This window comes from Balaenoptera borealis (assembly GCF_965194805.1).
Source record: "Balaenoptera borealis genome assembly, chromosome: 1".
Lineage (NCBI taxonomy): Eukaryota > Metazoa > Chordata > Mammalia > Artiodactyla > Balaenopteridae > Balaenoptera > Balaenoptera borealis.
The window spans coordinates 123,317,801-123,331,463 of NC_138860.1; positions in this window are offsets into that span (position 1 = coordinate 123,317,801).

The window sequence follows — 13,663 nt, forward strand, 5'->3', positions numbered from 1 at the left end:
GGACACAGTGTGTCTGGAAACATCAATGGAACACATAGATATGGGTGGAAAGGTCCTAAAGATTTGATGGTAATTGGCTTGAAAAGATGGGAAGTGAATCTGGGTGGGATGGAGGGGAAGAAACAGGGAAGGACTAAATATTTAGGGAGGGTGGAAATAAGGAGCAGGGAAACAAGGAATCTACATAGGTGTAGCTACAAAGTAGTTGGACGTACTGTGCCGTTTTCAAAGTGTTTTCTGACCCTCTGTGAAAATAAGCCCATATTGTAAACGGGGCCAGAAGTGGGTTAGGGAACATTGTAATCTCATTTCACCTTATTTCGCTATGTGCCAGAGATCTCAGCAGGTAGGTCAATTAACTCCCACTAGTTAAATGAGAAGAAAATGAGGTTACCCAGATTAACAAAACACAACTCTTGGTTCTCCTCCAAAACAAGGGGAGGAAGGCTGCTGGCTGCCCATAGCTGGCCCAGCCCCAGGCAACTGTCCACTTGCCCAGGAGCTTCTGAACTAAGGGCCATAGCTCCTCCCTGCAACCTCACCAGAGACAGTGGAAACAACCTCAGAAGGATGACTAAAGCATTAAAAGTGATGTTGAATGTTGCATTCTTCGAATTTCTTTCTCTCTCTTTATGGAATTAATGCATAACCTTCATGGGGAAAAAAATTCCCATGTGATTTTACATCTGAGATAATTTGAACAGGAATGTTTTTTTCCTTAAAGCTTGAATTTTGTGGAATTATTTCCCTGTTGACAGTTTATTGGGTTTCCTATTTCAAAAACTGCAATTAGCTCCTCTATTATTTTCACAAATAATTTCCCAATATCTACAGTTATTTTTAATATGTTTAAAATAATTGTCAGTAGACACTGATAGAAATAACTGTGAAACACTTAATGAACAAATATTTTTAGTGTTACCCAAAGTTCAAATTAAATTTCTTTAGTTTGTATCTATTGTCAACATTATTGAGTAGTTTTACTGACAATGACTGATTTTAACAAGAAATAACACAAATGCTGAAATACACATATGTTATAATCTGGGCATACAAAAGTTTAGGGCATCTCTTCATTACTATAATCAATATGTTGACAAAATTACTCTTACAAGTAGTAGTTAACTTATTTTAAGACAGTATATTGTGATGGTTGAATGTAGGCACTATTATCCGACTGACTAGCATAAATTCCTGAACTGCGTGACCTTGCCTCTTTGCACCTCAGTTTCCTCATCTGCAAATGGCTTTAATAAAAACTATACATCAGATAATTTTGTTGTGAGAATAAAATAAATTTATAAAAAATAATTAGTAGCTAAATAATGAATGCTAGCTATTACAGTTGATCTATGATTATGATGAACAAGGAGAAGAAGAAGCAAGTAATGTTGAAAATAATGTGTACTTCCTTTCCCCAATATGTTTATCTATACCTTCTACTATTTATAAAATATTTCCCAAATGTTTTATATAGAGGTAGGGTAGGTTTACACCATATGTTCTGAAATAAAACATATTTGAAATATTACTCTATTTCACAGTGAATTGTCAAGATAAACACCATATAGCTCTTAACTGACCAACTGAGAATATTTCAGTTTCATCTGGTAATGTTAGATTAGGCATCTACATTTTTGATATAAAAGAGAAATGAAGGTAACTAACATATACTGTGCCAAATATCTGATCTTTTACCTTATCTAGTCTTCATAATAATCATATGAGTGTGATATGATTTTGTCTATTTTATAAATGATAAAACTAGGTTCTGGGAAGTTTAGCTGCAACACCAAAGTAACATGGTTAATAAATGTCTGATGCCCTTATTAATGCCTAAAGCCGCCTCATTGTCCTTGTTGGTTGTTTACTAGGTGAGAGAGTATGGTGGAAGGTGGGTAGGTCAGTCTAGAGCCACCCTTTTGTTGTACCAGGGACTGCACTTGGGATCTGCCAACTCTGTCATCAGCTGGGTGACCCCAGCCCACAACTTAGCTTGTCTGAATTTCAGTTTCCTTATCTATAAAATTCAGAACTGTCATGAGAACCAAATTTGATAAGGTCCAGAAAATACTTTGCATGCAATTTAAGGTATAATTATGACACCTAATGATAATTTTAAAAGGATGATCTTGAAGTTGAGAGAACAAATGAAGACATCTGGTAGGTTGCTTAGAGTATGATGTAAAAATGAAGTAATTTTAATTTGTGCTATTTCACTCCCTATCTCCAAATTTTAGGTACCTGATGCTTAGAGAGTATACAAAGGGGCTTAAGAAGAAATCAAAGAAAAGGTAAATATTTTAATCAACAACTCTAATCTTGGGGACAAAAGCCAAGAGACATACAAATTGATTATAAAATAGATTAAAATGCTATTTATGTAATAACTTTCAAGCACAACACACATCAAGATAATTTATAAAGAAATAGGTTAAATACTGATGGTGAAATAACTGTACAGAAAAACAGAATACATTAAGCACTTACATGTAACACACTGTGCAGTTTTAGGTATTAACACTCATGTTATTGAGGAAGAGCTGCAATGAAATGGAATGCATCTAAAAAGCATCCCATTTTTGGTGCCACTGAAACAAGGAAAAAACCCTCAGATAAATGCATGCAGATGCTGGTATTTTTCTCATAATTGCAATGATCAACAAGCACCACCAAAAATGCTAAAAGCAATCAGCACAAACTTTGAACCACAGAGAAACACTGATGCCCGTGTAGAGACTTGCTTGGGGTGCATATTATAAAGGAGAATCTGAACACTGCTGCTATTAATAAAACTACAAATTGTAGCCAATCAAACCAGAAGGAGCCTTGAGTGTATTTGCTGGGAATTGCTTAAGGCTTAAACACCAGGGACTTGAAACAAACTGTTCTTATCACCTTTTTCCAAACAGAGATTAAAATTTACAATGAAAGTGCCAGCACCAGCTGCACTTAAAGAAAGCACCACAGGTCTCCACAAACTCCAAGAAAATGGAATGGAGCCCAGTTCAAGCTGGAGGTGTCATCTTGCTCAAGTCAACTGGGTGACACCACGCTGAAAGTGATGAGGCACTAACTAAAGTGGATGAACAGAGTCTCATTGTAGGTAACTGCCAGTGTGCTCCACAGAATCAGCTAGAACCCTGGGCATATTGCCCAGCCTGCCTGGACACAGGAACCAAGCATGAATCCCAGCATCTCTTATCTGGTGCCTCACCTTTCAGATTTTCCCCACGGAGGTTTTAGTCGGAGATGATGACCCTTTTGTCCATTGCACCTATTTACCACTTCTCCTGAGGAATAATTATCACAGGATGCAAAGTGTTGAGCACAGACCCCTTCTGAAAGCAGAGATTAAAACAACCACCACTAGATTAAGGTCTATGTTAAAAAATAAAAACAAACGAAAACCCAAGCTGCATATAACACAGATGTACTACACCTATGGGAAACAAGCAAAAATCACACCCAAACATACAAGAAATGTTCTCTTCAATTCTGCAACACAGCATCAGATTTGTTCCATCATATTTTTCATACCTCTTCCTATTGAAACCACACAAGACGATGTTATAGCCAGAACTACATTATAGTGACAGATCATTTAGAAATGTTTGCAGCAGCCCTGGTAACTGCTTTTCAAAACAGAGCACGTGACATGGCCTAAAGCAGCTGAACCACTAAAATAAAGAAAACACACTTTTTTTTCCTATATCTAAAATGATAACTTTACCAAAGTTTTCCTGATGTTAGACTGTTTAATACACAGCACATTGATTATCCAGCCTGCAGTATATTTATTCAATGTTCCTGTGCATCTCTTTAGCTTTTCACATGATTAGTAAGCAGACTACTGAATCTATTATCCAAATGAGGCAGTGCTGGGGAATATTATCCTGTCGCGAACTTTAGGAGTTTGTGTAGTCTAAATTTCTTCTCTACCCAAAGACTTCTACAACAGTCGTGAGTCTGAAGCCATTACTTTGCCAGGAAACTTGTTTCTTTGTTGTATAACGCCACCTTTAAAGAAGTTCTTTGATAGATTGACTGAGATCTTATATTCACATACTCTCAATGCATTGTTCCAGTTCTACCCTCTGTAGAAACAGAATAAATCCACCTCTTCTTATACATGTTTCCTTCAGGTTGACATGAAAATGTTATTTTCTCTCCAAACAGTCAGATATCAGTAGTAATCCTCGCTCCATGACTTATTAGCCTCGTGTCCTTTTGGTCAAGTTTCTTAACCTCTTAGTGCCTCCATTCCTCATTTGTAAAATGGGCATCATAATCCATTGTGGAGGGTTGTTGTGCTCTTATAAGATATGACACATGTAAACTGTAGCAAAGTGCATGGTGGGTATAGAGTATTGGTTCAAAAGTAGGTTGACAGGAACTGTCAACCGATCTGGAGAACAGAAGGGAAAGTGGGTCTATGAACAGAGTAGATAAATTTTATTTTAGACAAGTTGAACTAAGGTATGTGTAGGACCACCATGGGCATTTCTACTGGGCAGCTTGAACACAAGGCCAACATTTAGGCAGTCTAGACTAGGCAGGTAGATTTGGGCATCAGTCATATAAAAATACAGTTTGATCCATGGTTGTCACGAACATTTCTGAGGTCAAACATTTGGAATGAGAAAGCTGAAGACAGAATCTAAGAAAATATTGTCAGAGTAGGAGGGGCCAGATGAGGGGCTGCAGAAAGACGTAATATGACTACCAAAAATCCACAGGGTCTCTTACGTTAAAATAACATAATGTTACCTGAAAGGTGTAATGAAAGATGTGTAATGATGCACTGCAAACTGGACATTTAGCAAATCTTTAAGTAGGAACTTAGTGAGATTCCAATGGAATGGAATGGCATCCATTGTAAGGAGTTGAGAGGTCAATGGAAGAAGAAAAATGGAAAGTTACTGGGCACGCTATTCTTTCAATAAATTTGTCGCACAAGAGAAGGAGGAAGGATCTTGGCATGAGGGGAGGGAGCATAGGTGGAGGCTTTCACTTTGGAAAGGAGGAAGGCTGTTGTTTCCATAGTAAATACAATCCATCTTTTTCTCCTCTTTTTGAGCACTGGAAGAATATTTGCCTCATACCTAGATTTCTAGAATTTTGGGTACTCTCTACAATTCTTTTTTTTTTTTTTTTACTTACAGTAGTCCATCAATCATGTATTCAAGTTCTCTCAGTGGTTTAAGGAATAATAATGACGGCCTCAAAGATGTGAATTAGTCTGAAAGAGTCAAATGATCTTATTCTCCTCCTTTTCTTTTTCTTTTTTGGGTATATGTTCTTTCCAAACCATGTATTTAAATTTAAATATCTAGTGGGAAGAATTTTCTACTCAGTGGAAAAAATAAATTCAGAACTAGTTCCTCAATGTTGGCATAACTAGGATTCTCTGACATTGATGGTGACTCTTCGTCCTCTGAACACTCACTGGTTTTCTTATTGTGGCAGAGAACTTTACCTTCTAGAAGAGAAATGGAAATACATGGCTTTTGTGACCCTACTCCCCCATTCCTGCACTATGATCATGACACTCTTTCCTACACAGATTGTAGTAGCCTTAAAATTTTTTTAAAGAACCTGCTCCAAAATTTTTTTAAAGAACCTGCCACTATTAACTGAAGTTGACACTTGGATTGACACCAATTTGATATCCCTACACTTTGTTCCTTTTCTATCTATTTGATCTACTTGTCCCAATGTTTACCCTACTGCTTTCCTTGTCTTTCGTACTTCTCTGCCCATCTCCCATAGATTGTTGTTTTTCTCCTTAAGGAAGATGAAATCATTTACAAAATTATTAATGGTTGCAGCATTCTTTTTTCACCATCCATGAAATGATGGAAATTAGATTAAAATTGGCCCCATTTTTATTTCAAGAAATAGAAAAACAGAGATTCCTGGTCCTCTCTCATAAAATATTCTAAAATATGCATAAATGTTTAAAAACTTTTTGAGAAAGATCTCATCTATTTAGCTTAAAGACGGGTTGATACCTTTGAACAAAGATGTCAGGCAGCGAAGAAAGAGAAAGAGCTATTGGGACTTGGATCAAAGTAATGGAAACTGTGATGGTCAACCTGGGCTCAGGGGAGGGGCTGATTATCCACACTTCTTTTCAGCTAAGTTCACATGCCCAGATAAAAGAACCATTGCCATCTTATACTTTGAAATACAATAATCATGAATATGCTATGGGTATATTTTTATGCCTACGAGTATATTTTTCAAAAATGTTCAGGCATGAACTTTTTCTTAACTAGAAGTTTAACATTTTATTACATCCTTGTTGACTTTGAAGTACAAAAACTGATGTCAGTGACTTCTAGAACAGAAATAGAACACTGAAGCCTTAGAAACCTAAAGAACTAATCATGTTGACTTTTAGGCCCTGGGTCCTCAGTGCAGGGATCACAAACCACCTAACAAGGTGTTTTGCTAGAGAAGGTTAGACTCCAAACTGGTGGCAACATATATCTCTGTCAAAGTTACAATCTTTCTCACTTTTACTCGAATCTACATAAAATAATGAAAAGTGTTCATCATACTCAAAATTCAATCTCAAACAAAATGACCAGTAATTGAAAAAACAAAGGTAATTGGCCATGAATGATGGAAGAAATTTTACTAAGGATCTTACTAACTGAACGAGTTTCAATAACTCTAAAACACTGGAAATATTTTAAGCACCACAAGCTTTAATATGAGACTATTGGTAGGGAAAATTTAAAAGAGTTCTGGATAGTGTAGCATCATGCAGTGATTTGACTATACTCTATAACTTCTAAAATGGACTGCATTTGCTGAACTGACCAGCAATCCCTCCCCTTGTCTACCAGCCACTTCATGCTTGTTAAATGACATAGGCATTGCTTTTCCTAACAGAAGTATCAAGTTTATTGAACATGCTAGACTCCATAGGTACAAAAGGAAGCACTTTCTCTCCAATTACTGCTGCCATCAATCTTACAGTGTCAGATTCATTTATTCATCCATTCAACCAATATTTATTGCATACCTACTATGTGCCAAGTACTGTTTTAGGCCCCTTAGAGTATGCAAGTGGAAACAAAACAAAACGGACAAAACGACTCTGACTTCCTGGAGCTTAAATTCTAATGGAGGAGACAGACAATAAACGTAATAGATCTTTTAAAGCCTCTGAACTTGGAAATATTCCATATATTTTCTGGTCTTTTTCATGTATTAGAAGTATCGCTTTCAGCTATTAAAAAGTCCAGTTCTAGCCAAACCAGAATGTTCATTTTGCATACTATTCAAATCTTCTTTCTTTTCTCCAGCTCAAGCCTGCTCACATTAGGAAACCTCCAATAGGTAGAGGGGAAGTGGTCTCTTCCTTCTGCCTCCTTGCTCTCCCTTCTCTTCCCCTCTAACTATAGCCTCTGACTTCCTCCATTTGCAAGAAACCCAGGTTAAGTTTTTCTAAGAGCTTTCTTCCAACTTCAGCTCCAGGTACCAGGGGAGAAATTTGCCTAAGGGTTTCTGCAACCCTACAAACATCTATATAGTGTGAGGTGTCAGTCTCTGCTTTGGATCTACACCTCAATCTGAACAAAGGGTTCTCTTTTGAAGTTCTTCTTTGCTTGGCTTGAGGTGGGGAGAAAGCACCATCCCTTGTTCAATGGAAGGAAGATGCCACAGTGCTACACTTGACAGGCCTATATTTTTCCTTTACAAAGCATTCTTCACTCTCCAATTAGTTTGACAATATTAAGCTAGAAGTGGGTGATAGGATGAGGGTCATAGAACCATTTCTACTATCTGTTAGCAAGGCACTCCTGGATAGTACAGTACTGTGCTGTCCAATAGAAATATAAAGCAAGCCGCATACATAATTTAAAAGCTTCTTTTAGCCACATTTAAAAAGTCAAAAGAAAGAAGTAATATTTCATTCATCCAAATTAATCCAAAATTTTATTACTTCAATGCATAGTCAACACAAAATATTAATAAGATATTTTATATTCCTTTTTCATACCATGTCTTTGAAAACTGGTACACACTTACTGCACATCTCAGTTCAACTAGGCACATTCCAAGTGCTCAATAGACTCACGTACCTGGTACCTACTCTCGAATGCACAGGGCTAGTCCCTCTCTTGAAAGTAAGGTAATGGTCACTTTTTATTCTCACTTTTTGGATCTTTACTGAAACTAGGGCAATTGGATAACTCAATTCAACATTCTAAACCTACACAAATCTTTCTTGCATATCTCACCATTCCCTCTGTCACTTATATCACCATTATCCCCTACCCTCCATGTCTGATTTGCTTACATTGATCCATCTAGGTCACATAACAGGCTCTGGAGTCCTAATCGTGACGAGAATTTCCATAAAATAGTTGGGAAATAAATAAATGGGTCTTCAAATAGACCTTCCTGCTCTCAGTTTCTTTCCTACTCCCGCCAACTATTTTTACTTTCTCTTTCTTCCTAAAGTATTTAATATGTTAAATTATAATCTTACGTAAAATATTGCCAACTTGAAGTGTGGATAGAGAATCAGGCAAAGAAAAACAGAATCTTCCTTATATTGTCCTAAAACTTCATTTTCTTTCCTAAAATTTCATTACAGTGCCATTTTGTTTAGAGTTGGGGGTTAGCAATGTAGGGTACTACCAGGGCACATAATGAGAGATATTTAGACTAAAGATTTCTTTTAGGCTAGTGGATTTTCCAAGTTCTCTTGTTAATGTTTTTGGCTAAAATGCACATATAGGCTATCTGACACGTATTCAGAGAAAAAACATGTAAAGTTGGGATTGGGAAAAAATATATCCAGTAATTCCCTCAGATATAGATAACATGGTTCTTTTTTTTCTTTGTTTATTTGATTTTTATTTGTTTTCTTTGAAGCCCTTTTCGCTCTATTTTACATGTAGGTCATGATACTCATGTCAAAGGAAAGGAGATTTAAATTACATTTCTTCATATCAGTATGGGGCTTCAAAAAGGAAGTTATTTGGTATTTCAGGGAAAAGTAATTTGAGGGTTAAATATTGAAGAATAAATCCTCAAGCCTTCTAAAGCTAAGTTTTGACAAAAATTTACATTATCTTTAGCCAAATCACTAGTAAAATAGCCAATATCCTGAAGTAAATGATTCCAGAAATACCTCAGATTATTTATTCTCTCAGAATTCTTATTCTAACTATGGGTAAGATGCTTAAAATTTTAAATTTGGTTTTATCCAGTTATGAATAATAAAGATCTCACTTATTAAATGAAATTTAAAATTTAGATTTTGTCCAGTTATGGATAATAAAGATCTTATTGTGCTTCTGCAAGTAAAATATGTGGAAAAATCCAATTAGGGCATTATATTAGGCCTATATAAACTTTTCTTAGCAATTTTAATTTGATTCTGGCTTAAAACTCTGTTTCTATTCAACAGCTGTTTACAGTTACATGAGGTAAATCATTTCAGTTTCTAGTGGCGTGAATTCCATAAACATTACAGTAAAACGCTCTGAAACCCTTCAATATTAAACTACTTTGCAAAGGGTATACCTTATTTAATCATTAAATAGGATACTAATGAGTCTTTATTAAACCTTCCAGATAAACATTGTATTGACATCTAGTGGCTATAGAGGCTGATAACAGATATACTATTTTGAAAGCACATGGAGCATTTTAATATGTTTTCCATTTAAAATTCACTTGAATGAAAAATGGGCAAAGTATGCATAATCCTGAATAATGCTAATTATTGATAAGAAAGTATAAAATCTCTTTGTATTGGTATGTTAAATGCTAGGGATGGATTTGGGGTGGTCTGAAAAAAGAATCGTATCAGAATGCACATAGCAGAATGCCCAAGAATTATAGGGAAAATACCTAGATACTTGGTAAAAGGTTTACTAAGACATGTCAATAGCAATAGTGTCAATTGCCATTTACACAGTTCCTCCTACGTCCCAGCCTTGCAATGTGCTTAACAGGTTTTATCTCATTTATACCTCAAAATTTTCCTCCAGATAAGTTATGATTTACACCTGTATGTTACCAATGAGGAAAGAGACGATGAGAGGGTTAGTTACTTGCTGAGGGTTACACAACTAGCAAAACTGAAGTCAGGATTTGAAACAGGTCTGTCCTGTTCTTAAGTCCAAATGCAGAGAAACCACTCTTCTCTCTATAATATACAAGTAACTCTATGTGTTAATGACTTCATCTAAAAATTAACAAATTAAAAATAATATGTCATTTCAATTCACTTTTCCAAAACTCACTTTGTGACATTTTTAACTTTCCTTGTGATAACTGAATCTTGCTTTTTGATGCTTGAGCAATTATTCTTCTTGTATGTTATTATGAGCTTGTTTCTACATCCAAAACTTGACGTACATAATCATGTGACACATGTATTAAATAGTTTAGAAATATAATGCAGAAAGAAGTTGGGGTTCTTTCACTGGTATATATTTGACTTTAAAAATGTGGGGTTATATTTTTGTTTGTTTCTTTTCCTTTGAAAAAAGACTTTGAAAAAAGTCTAACTTGAAAATTACCATAGACAAGTGTCATGGCAAGAAGTAAATTTACAAGGTAGAGTTGAGAAAATACAAGGTGGTGACTTGGTAAATGAGAATGTAGAACTTGAAAGTAGGTGATGGAGACAAGAAAAAGAATAGGGAAGACGAGAAGTAGTTGAGTGTAGAATCTGATGAGAAGGGAAATAGTGAGTGGGAGCACCAGTGGGCAGAAACAGGGATAATGATGGATTTTACAAAGCTCAGTTTATGTAGGAAACAGGCCTTTGAGGTGGAAGGCAAAAGGACATTCATTTCTTTTATAAAACTTTTCAAATAAGTCTGCAATTTGCATAATCTGAAAAAGAACAGAACACAAACATAGATGTTTATAACTATCAGTTCTATGTCTTCCTTCCTGGCTCTATGGATGATCCTGACTCAGTGTTAGCTGGGTGAATCTGAATAAAATGAGTTGAGGAAAGGAAAAAAAAATAAGGGTAAGGAACAAATGTGTTTCTAAGGCTTATAGTAATTCCTCGACATCTAGAGAGGCTCTTGGTCATCCATGTTGTGGAACAGCTCTACAAATGCCATCCCTTTGGTGCAAAAGCATTAAGTACCACTATCAATCCCAAGGCAGACTCTCATCCAGACCTATAATTCTGGGGCTATCTTGGGACTGAAGGAGCCCCTGGGAAAAGAGAATAGGGAGACAAATTGGATAGGATGTGTTTAAGAAACACACTGTTGAGATGTTCATAATGAGCAAGGGAAATGACAAGAAGTCTGACAGTAGCATTTTGCATAGGAAAGTGATGAGCCTATTGGGAGGAGACAGATAGAAAACTAGAGTCTGAAACAGGAAAGTCCACTATAATGAGATAAAAAATTGCTAAGAGTCTTAACTTAGCTCTTGGATAAAGATTGAAGAAAGGAATAGAGCCTGCCTGTGGGTTTTTGGACAAAGGGAAAGAAGTAGGTAACACTGAAAAGGAAACTTTTTCATGCTTAAACTGGCAATGAGATACCAAAGATAGCTAAAGACAGGAAAAGTGAATAAGAGCTGAAAACTCAGAGGGATAACAGTTGATCTGTAGTAATTTAGGGGATGAAAGAGTATAAAAGGAAAAATAAGAAAGAAGCTGAGAGTGGTTGAGAGGCTGTAAGTGAGTCTGGCAGAGGCACTGAGTATGGTGATGTGATCCTTCTCAGAAAAGATAGCAGATCAAGGAGCCATGTGCCTGAAATCAACTGCAAGACGGAGAGGCATTTCTTGTAACTATGTACAGGAGAGGACACTGGTGTCTTTTCAGACAAAGTTAGAGAAAACTGAGGCAGAAAGCATATACAGCCCTGTTTCCCAAATTTTGCTACACATTAGAATCTCTTGGAGAGCTTAGAAAAATCTCTTGATGCCTGAGTTACACCCCATACCAAGAAATCAGAATCTGTATGGTGGGAGCCAAGCCTGGGACTTTTTAAAAGATCCCCAGGTGATTCCAATTTGCTGTAAAGTGTGAGAACCGCTTACAGAGCATGCCTTGAAAATTTGAAGGGAAATTGAAGAGCAGATGGTGGGTCAAATGGTCAAAAAAGTAGGACAGAAATTGTCTCATGATATGGAAGCGTGGATTATTAATGACCCACATAAATCTTAACACTAGCCACTCACTGGATTGTACTTGTTTTCTTGACCTCTGACTTCCATGGAGGCTCCCTGACAGTCTATTTTTGTTATTGTGATACATTGGATTTTCTCTTACTATCTCAGTATATTAACATACTGAGCACACAAATTACAGAACTTTGTATGTCAATTGAAAAATGAAAAATGCTCGGTTGATGAAAACTTGGCATAAATTAGTCACAACATATTCAAAAAATGCAGCTTGAAAGCTGAGCTACACACAGGATATGCATGAAAATCTGATGTGGTGATTATTTCATGCACAGGGTATTGGATTTATGCCGTCATCCTTTAAATATTAACAACTTACAAGTTATCGAAAATGCTTCTATTCAAGTTTGTGAGGTGGTTTCAGTCACATATTTTGCTCTGCTTTGGGTTTGCTGTTTTAAAAAACACAGTTTGTGTGCATTGTTGTCACAGAAAACTTCTTTTCCCACAAGAAACCAACTCTTATCAAAGTATCCTGACAAATGATGGCATGCATCTTATATTTATTCTTTGATTAGGCTTGTTTAATTCTGTATTATCTGCCTTAACTTTAATGCTAAACAAGAGTAAATTTTCAAGTATAATATGCTACATTTATAATGGTGAATTTAAAACAAAATTACTTATAAGAAACCAACCTCAGCACCTAGGGACAAGGATGAACTATTAGCATAATTTATACCAGTAAAGATATTCTACCTTAATTATTTGTGGCCAATTATCAATTACTGGTCAATACTAGAATCACTCACCATAATTATTTCCCTAAGGAATCTTCTCTGGATATAATGGAGAGCTTCATCATATTTCTTTTCTTACAAAAATAACACATCTTTTTTTTCTTCAAGATTTTTAATCTAAGAGAAAAACAAATCTAAGCTTTTACTACCGAGGATTTCTCTAACACTTTAAATCTTCAGGTCTTAAATATCTAAAGCAAAGAGCTGAATGTATGTATCCATGACCAGCTTGAGAAATTTCTAGAAAAGACACCTAAAATATTGCTATTTCGTCCTCTTATTATTTTTGATTAATTTCAATTCTGAAAAAAAAATTTGAAATTGAAAAGATTAATTTATACTTCATAAGTTAACATTTTAAACATTAATTCCTTTCCTTACATATATAGTTCCTTTCTATTAAAATCGGTCTCAAAGCCTGCAAACACTAACCTTACATTTGAATTCCTAATGACTCCTCCTATTGTCTCACTTGTTTGAACCTGTCAATCAATGGTGAAAAGTGTTAATCACTCCCAGAAACCCCAATCTTGCTCACAAAAGTACCAGTCACTGAAAAAATAATACCGATTGGTCATGGATGGGCAGGAAATCTCACTAGGGATCTGAGTGCACAATGGAGTTTATTAAGTCCATTTTGCTCAAGTCCAGCTCTCCCTGCATGCAGGGTTTGGAACTTTAATTTCAAAGTCAGCTAAAACCAGCTAAGGTAACTTATATTCATT